This window comes from Lepeophtheirus salmonis, chromosome 5, assembly GCF_016086655.4.
Source record: "Lepeophtheirus salmonis chromosome 5, UVic_Lsal_1.4, whole genome shotgun sequence".
Taxonomy (NCBI): Eukaryota; Metazoa; Arthropoda; class Copepoda; order Siphonostomatoida; family Caligidae; genus Lepeophtheirus; species Lepeophtheirus salmonis.
This window is the reverse complement of record NC_052135.2, coordinates 22,521,704-22,527,934: the sequence shown is the minus strand read 5'-3', so window position 1 is coordinate 22,527,934 and position 6,231 is coordinate 22,521,704. Positions and strand designations below refer to the sequence as shown.

Here is a 6,231-nt window from a genome sequence, read left to right as displayed (position 1 = left end):
CAAAGCAGTTACGTGGAAGTAGATGTAATTTAACCTACCTCAGGCTCAAGAACGCATCTGTACAGCCTATGGGCTAAATTGAATGGATCCTTGATGCTTAGAAACGTGGAGGCGGAGGAGTTTAAACTAACTTTGAGGCCCCGTACTTCAATTGTACAAGCTAAGGATCGGGGTGTATTTTTGGATATTAAAAGGGTTGTTTGATACTTAGAGAATCCGCCACGAAGGAATTTCACCTACATCGGACCCAACCCTTCACCTACACAACCGTTGGTTCTGTGTGTGTTATATCAAATTATAAAAGGGTCATAAATGTTTAGAAATGCAAAAGTGATAGATTTTAAACTGCTTTGGTACTCAGCACTTCACCTGTACAACCTGTGGTCTGGGGATATTAAACGGCGTATTTCCTGGCAAGTTTCTTCATTATTCAATAATTTTATCATCCGAATATGTATAATATAAATTGCAACGAAATTGCACACGATAATAGGTAATGTCTTGCAATGAAATTACTCACAATTATATTGTTTACATTGACGTTGCTTCGCGATGATATTCATACCAGTAACTTTGTCTCACAATGATAGCGTGCACGACAATTTTACCAGGCAACTATTTTGTCTGCAACCATTTTACCACAATAATTTTACAGTGAACCACTACCGTGAAATGCATATATAAGGTTTATTAATTAATATAAAATATATTTCTGGAAAAGAACACTCAATAATTTACCTATATGACATATATAGCATATGAAAAATACCTATTAGAATAATTTGATTTTAAATTGAATTAAAATATTAATTTTTTGTCCAAATTTCCTAAATGGTCCTTCGACGAAATGTCTGATCGGTAAATTGTCCTTCGGCAAATTATCCTTTGACAATGTTTTCGGCTTAAAGTCCGCTCAAGGAGTATTCGGACTTTTTATTAATTTATTGAAGTAACGTAATCACAGTTTTGTTATTGGGAAGACTAAAGTGACCATAGATAACTCACCATTATTGGTGGCCAAAGCCCCCCGTCATCCGGTGGGCAACGTTTTCCGCTTATTTAGAGTCACTTGAGAAATAAGTGCTGAACTGTGTGAATATTACCTTTCATAAGGTTCCGATCCGCTTTCAACAGTATTGGACCCCAATTCAAACGACTAACATTGTTCAAGACAAATTCCAAAACCATTTTGATATCTTGTAAATTCAGTAGTAGATGTGATTGTGATTTTTATCAATTTTAGACCACCCTGTATTTACAAAATAAATATATTTATATATTTTTTTTTTTTTAAGATTTAAATTTATCTATGTATGTTACTACATACATTGAATGAATTCTTTGTGTTTACATAGAATATCCATCAGTAAATAATAATAACAAAACTAATAGATAGATTGATGGTTGACTTGAACAAATAGAAAAACTCATTCTTCCATTCTGCGTTTACATAATAGGGTTTATCTCTCGGGATCCTGGGTTATACCATCCATGAAAAATTGCCGGGAAATACTGCATTTAATTATTCCATAAGATAAGTGTTGGTTTTTTTATTATATATATTCCACCAAAAATTAGCTTGTTTATCATTTACTATTTAATTTATTTTTTTGCAAACCAAACCATATTACCGAATTCAAAAAAGCTGTATCCGAAAACTTTAAAAACAACTTGTTTATCATTAGTAGGTTTGTCAATCCTAAGCTATTTTTGGTATGTAAAAAAGTATAAACTGAAAATTAACATGGTATCCTTGGACATTTGTATAATGTTTGAAAGGAGAGCAGCATAGCTGTCATGACGTTTCATTATATTAGCTGCAAGCATCTCTGAGATGAAATAAATAAACAGTACTTCCACCCCGTATCAAACAAGGTCATAGACAGGAATTACTCCATTTCCAATGTTCAATTCTACTCCGCGTCCAAAAAGAACTTACACTAATATCTCTTGAGCTTTACTCTCCGTCATTCATGAGCACACACACTCATGATTACACTTCATACTTAAATTTTTTCTCCTCAAAGATGAACGAATAATGATACTAGTTATAGAAAATAAAAAACATCCTCCTTGAGGTTGTCAACAACATCAACACTTGAGACACTAAAAATGCTTAGGATTTACAATCCTAACTATTAGAAATATTGATAAAAACAAAGGCAATGGGAATTGAAAATATATCAAGGGATATAACTAACTTAAAATTGAATATTTCTGCTTAGAATATAAAAAGAAATACTTAAATTTCCCTGTATTTATAAATTACTAATAGGATCTCGTAATTTGATAATTTGTTTCCTGGGAAATGAGAACCCCTAGAACATACCTACATACGTCATACAACTGAGGAAAAAAAAGGCATAGAAATTTGATCAATCTGCTTTATACATATTGATCGTTATTTTAAGAGTTCATTGATTGTTGTTAAATCCTTTTATGAATTGTAATTTGTGTTGAGATACATGCATAGAAATAAATCAAATGTTGCAACTAACACACCTATGTAAAGTGCACTGATATACGTACATCTACAATACTTTATACATAATCCACCTCGTTCAACCACTTTTTATATCCTACTTCTTCTTATTTTAACTCCAATATTCCTTTGCTTATATATATATATACTAGTGTTGGTATTTGTTCTGTAAATCCTATGGAAGTCTAAAACCGTTATAATTTTCAGTGGACTAAACTAATTTGTTCCTTTAAACAAATTCGATCTGGACCTAATAATTCGATTAATACCGAATTTATAGATGAATTTTTGAGGATGTTAGTTGAGTTTCAAAATTGTTCAAAAAATCAACCTACAATGACGTCATATGAAGTTACTGTGTTCCATAAATCATTTTTGCACAAATCATAAATTTGGATAATGGAGAAAATCGGTCAAAAGATTGAGACCCATAAAAATCTTTTTTTTTATACATGGAGACACAAAAAATTCGTCGACAATTAGAAAACAGTCCAATTTTTTCTAGAAAAAAACTAATTTAGAACCGAAACAAAAACAAAAATCGGTCTTGCATCGAGTTTCAACACTAATATATATATATAACCCCATTTTATTTTCCTCATTTTGCACAAAAAAGAAGAAGAAAGATCCCAATTTACAGTTTATTCACAAACCATTGAACCATTGAAATGAAGGCCTCGAGACATTATCAATATAAGGTTTTAATTATTATTTTTATTTTTCTCAATATGATTTGAATATCATAATCAACTTAAAATGACTGTAATATAGCAAACATCATAAAAGTTCTTCATTCCTTTTATGGCACAATGTTCATTGTAGGTATAAACAAAGAAATGTTCATTTGCATTAACTGTAATTTCAAATATCAATGACTCAACAATAAAAATATCCAGTTCACCCACCCACCTTTAATCCAATGGATTCTATTGATATTGGACATATTATAGTTTGTCATTTGAGTCCCTTTTTATGGTAAAAAATGTATAAACATAAAATAAGAATTGCATACTTTACCTGAGATAAAATAATGCATAGATTGAACTCTCCAAAAATTACGGCATCATGGGTAAAATATTAAAATGGAAATAAATAAATAAATTTTATCAGAATTTAAAAATGAACTCTTAATTATTTTATTTTAAAATAAAATAAATATGACTGATGATCGATTAATCATTATTAAAATAAGATTTAAAAAATATAAAGTTATCAATAAACTGGTGACTAAGGTTTGATCTCAGTTTGGTTTTAAAAAGGACTACCGCACAAAAAAAACTAAAACTAAAAAAAAAAACATCTTTCTGTTTAACAGAACGGTGGTGAGATATAATTCACTTAAAAATTAGAATTTATAAATAAATTCAAATTTCAAATAGAATATAATTTATTCGTTAAATATTACATACTTCAGTGAACTCTGAAAAATCTTATTTTTATACAATCAACTTAAATAATATTAATAAGAAATATAATACATTTAAATAATTAATTATAATAAAACTCTATAAATAATCAAGTTGGTTGGTTCTTTGGAGTTCAGTGTGCACATGGCATCGATCCGCAACTTCTATCTATTTATGTCATTGGAATGTTAAAGATTTTCATTTAAGAGAAAGGATACTTTTTATCCGTAGCTGACCGATTTTTACATCGCTGTACTACACATAAACATTATGAAAAATATATTGCAAGTATACTAAATAACTAAACTAATTGTTAAATTCACTCAATTGAAAGCCTCTAAGATTTTTCAATTATGAATATATTGACGCTGGCCATTTTAAGCCAATCAGGAATGAGGAGGAAATACATACTCTGAGTGTCCAATCTTTGCCTCGAGTCCTTTAGATCATAGAACTGATAAAGTATAGGGAAACGTATTCATGCATACTTTACTGAACGGGCACTTTTTCAAAAAAAATGATAAATATATTTGATGATGATCCATGATCCAATACTTTGTCATTATGATTCCCATTTATGCTCCTTCAATTTCAAAAAATAAAATGTTTCATTAATTATTTGAAAATAATATTTTTATTAATGAATAATAATTAATTCATTTCATAATGAAGATGCTTCAACTGTTGGCTAGAACCATTGTAACAAAAATCATGACAACCCACAAATAAATAAATAAATTTTAAAAAGGTTTTTTTTTAAATGGAAATGTGTTGGAGCATATATGTACATGGTCAATTCTTGATCAACACTCCTCTATTCCGAAGTCCCAAAGTGTCAATTCGGCAAAGTGTCTTAGAAACTGTGAATAGAGAGAAAACGTGATTAAAAGGCCGTATTATGGAATAATTGAGAGTTGATTAATTATTATATCTTGATATCTTCGTCACAAAAAAAAAAATATACTCTTATTAATATACTAATATCATATAGATACTTAAGACTAAGAGTTCATATATATTCATTTCTTACCACTATAATAATACAGCTGTTATTTCTACCTTATTTCATAGCCAAGTCTCCCCACTAACATAAAAATAAAAGTAACTATATATTTTGTTGTCAACTGTCCGGTTTTCTACTATTCAACCCCTATATTAACGTTTTAGGTATTGATGGGTTGAATTTAAATTAGTTCTTGTTAAGCTGTGAGCAATTCTCAACAATTATTGAAGAGTAATTCCCTATTTAGAACTACCAAATAATTTGGGGCTCTTCTGTTTCTTTTAGAAGGAAAAAAAATTAAAAAAGGTCACGACGTGCAATGTTCTGCAAAGCGCAATATAAAAATTAAAAGTTCATTTTGTTGTCAGCTGTTAGTTTTTCTACTGATAAATGTTTAGAAAGTTGACTGGCTCAGTTCTAATTAGCTCTTGTTAAGCTGATAAAAATTATTGTCGATTATTATTGAATAATAATTCCATGGGAGTTGTGAAGAATTGATTAATTACTTACTGATTATGGGCATTTTCTTCCTCTTGTTGAAAGAAACGACGTGTTTTGTTACTTTGTGACTGTACTTTACTTTTCAGATAGAGATAGTAGCATGTAATTATTAATATTATTAACACATAACATTGAAAGAAAATGAGTTACTTATAAGATGATCTCATCTTTATCCCGATCATATACAAGTAACAACTAGCTTCTCTCTTCTTCTTCTTCCATATCAGCTGTGTGTGTGTAACCAAGGGCGTTAGATGCAAATAAAAGATGTGCTGTGACTACTACTATCAAACCGCTGACATTGAAGGATGAAGTATCTATATATAGATGGATGAATGTATACACGTCATGAATAAAATGTATACATATTTTTGGGGCCCCCTATGACTTTGAAGGAATGAAATATTATTGCTCCTCCAAAAGCTTACATCCACAAAGTAGTCGTAATAAATTTCAATATGAATTATTATAATTTTATTAAAAACATGTAATATCATACATATGTGGTGCGTCAACATAAAAACAATCTTGAATAAAAATCGAGATAAGTCGAAAATCCCAATTAATTTTCTTACTTCATGTATATATACAGCCCAATATATAAACATCTTTGAGTCAATTACTGGCCTTGTATTCAAATTAATGGAAGGAATTAAAATATCCATGAATATTAAATATAATTTAAAACCTTGTTTTGATTTAAGAGATTTAAAAGCCTTTCTATAAAATCTATCCATTTCTCATTCTTTTCTTGCGAGGACCAATTTTGACTAATCTAAGTGCAATTTGCTGCTCCTTGAAAGGGTTAGTCAGAATAATTTGTTGATAGAAATTGACGA

General features: G+C 29.6%; 1 long non-coding RNA gene across 1 annotated transcript; it reads right to left on the bottom strand.

The window, feature by feature from the left end:
* Window positions 1-3,805: 3,805 nt before the first annotated feature.
* LOC121118037 (uncharacterized) lies at window positions 3,806-5,979 on the bottom strand. Its single transcript, XR_005864315.2, has 3 exons — window positions 5,402-5,979; window positions 4,677-4,748; window positions 3,806-4,471 (listed from the first exon to the last, which is right to left on the bottom strand). It is a non-coding gene; the product is annotated as an uncharacterized lncRNA (long non-coding RNA).
* Window positions 5,980-6,231: the final 252 nt, after the last annotated feature.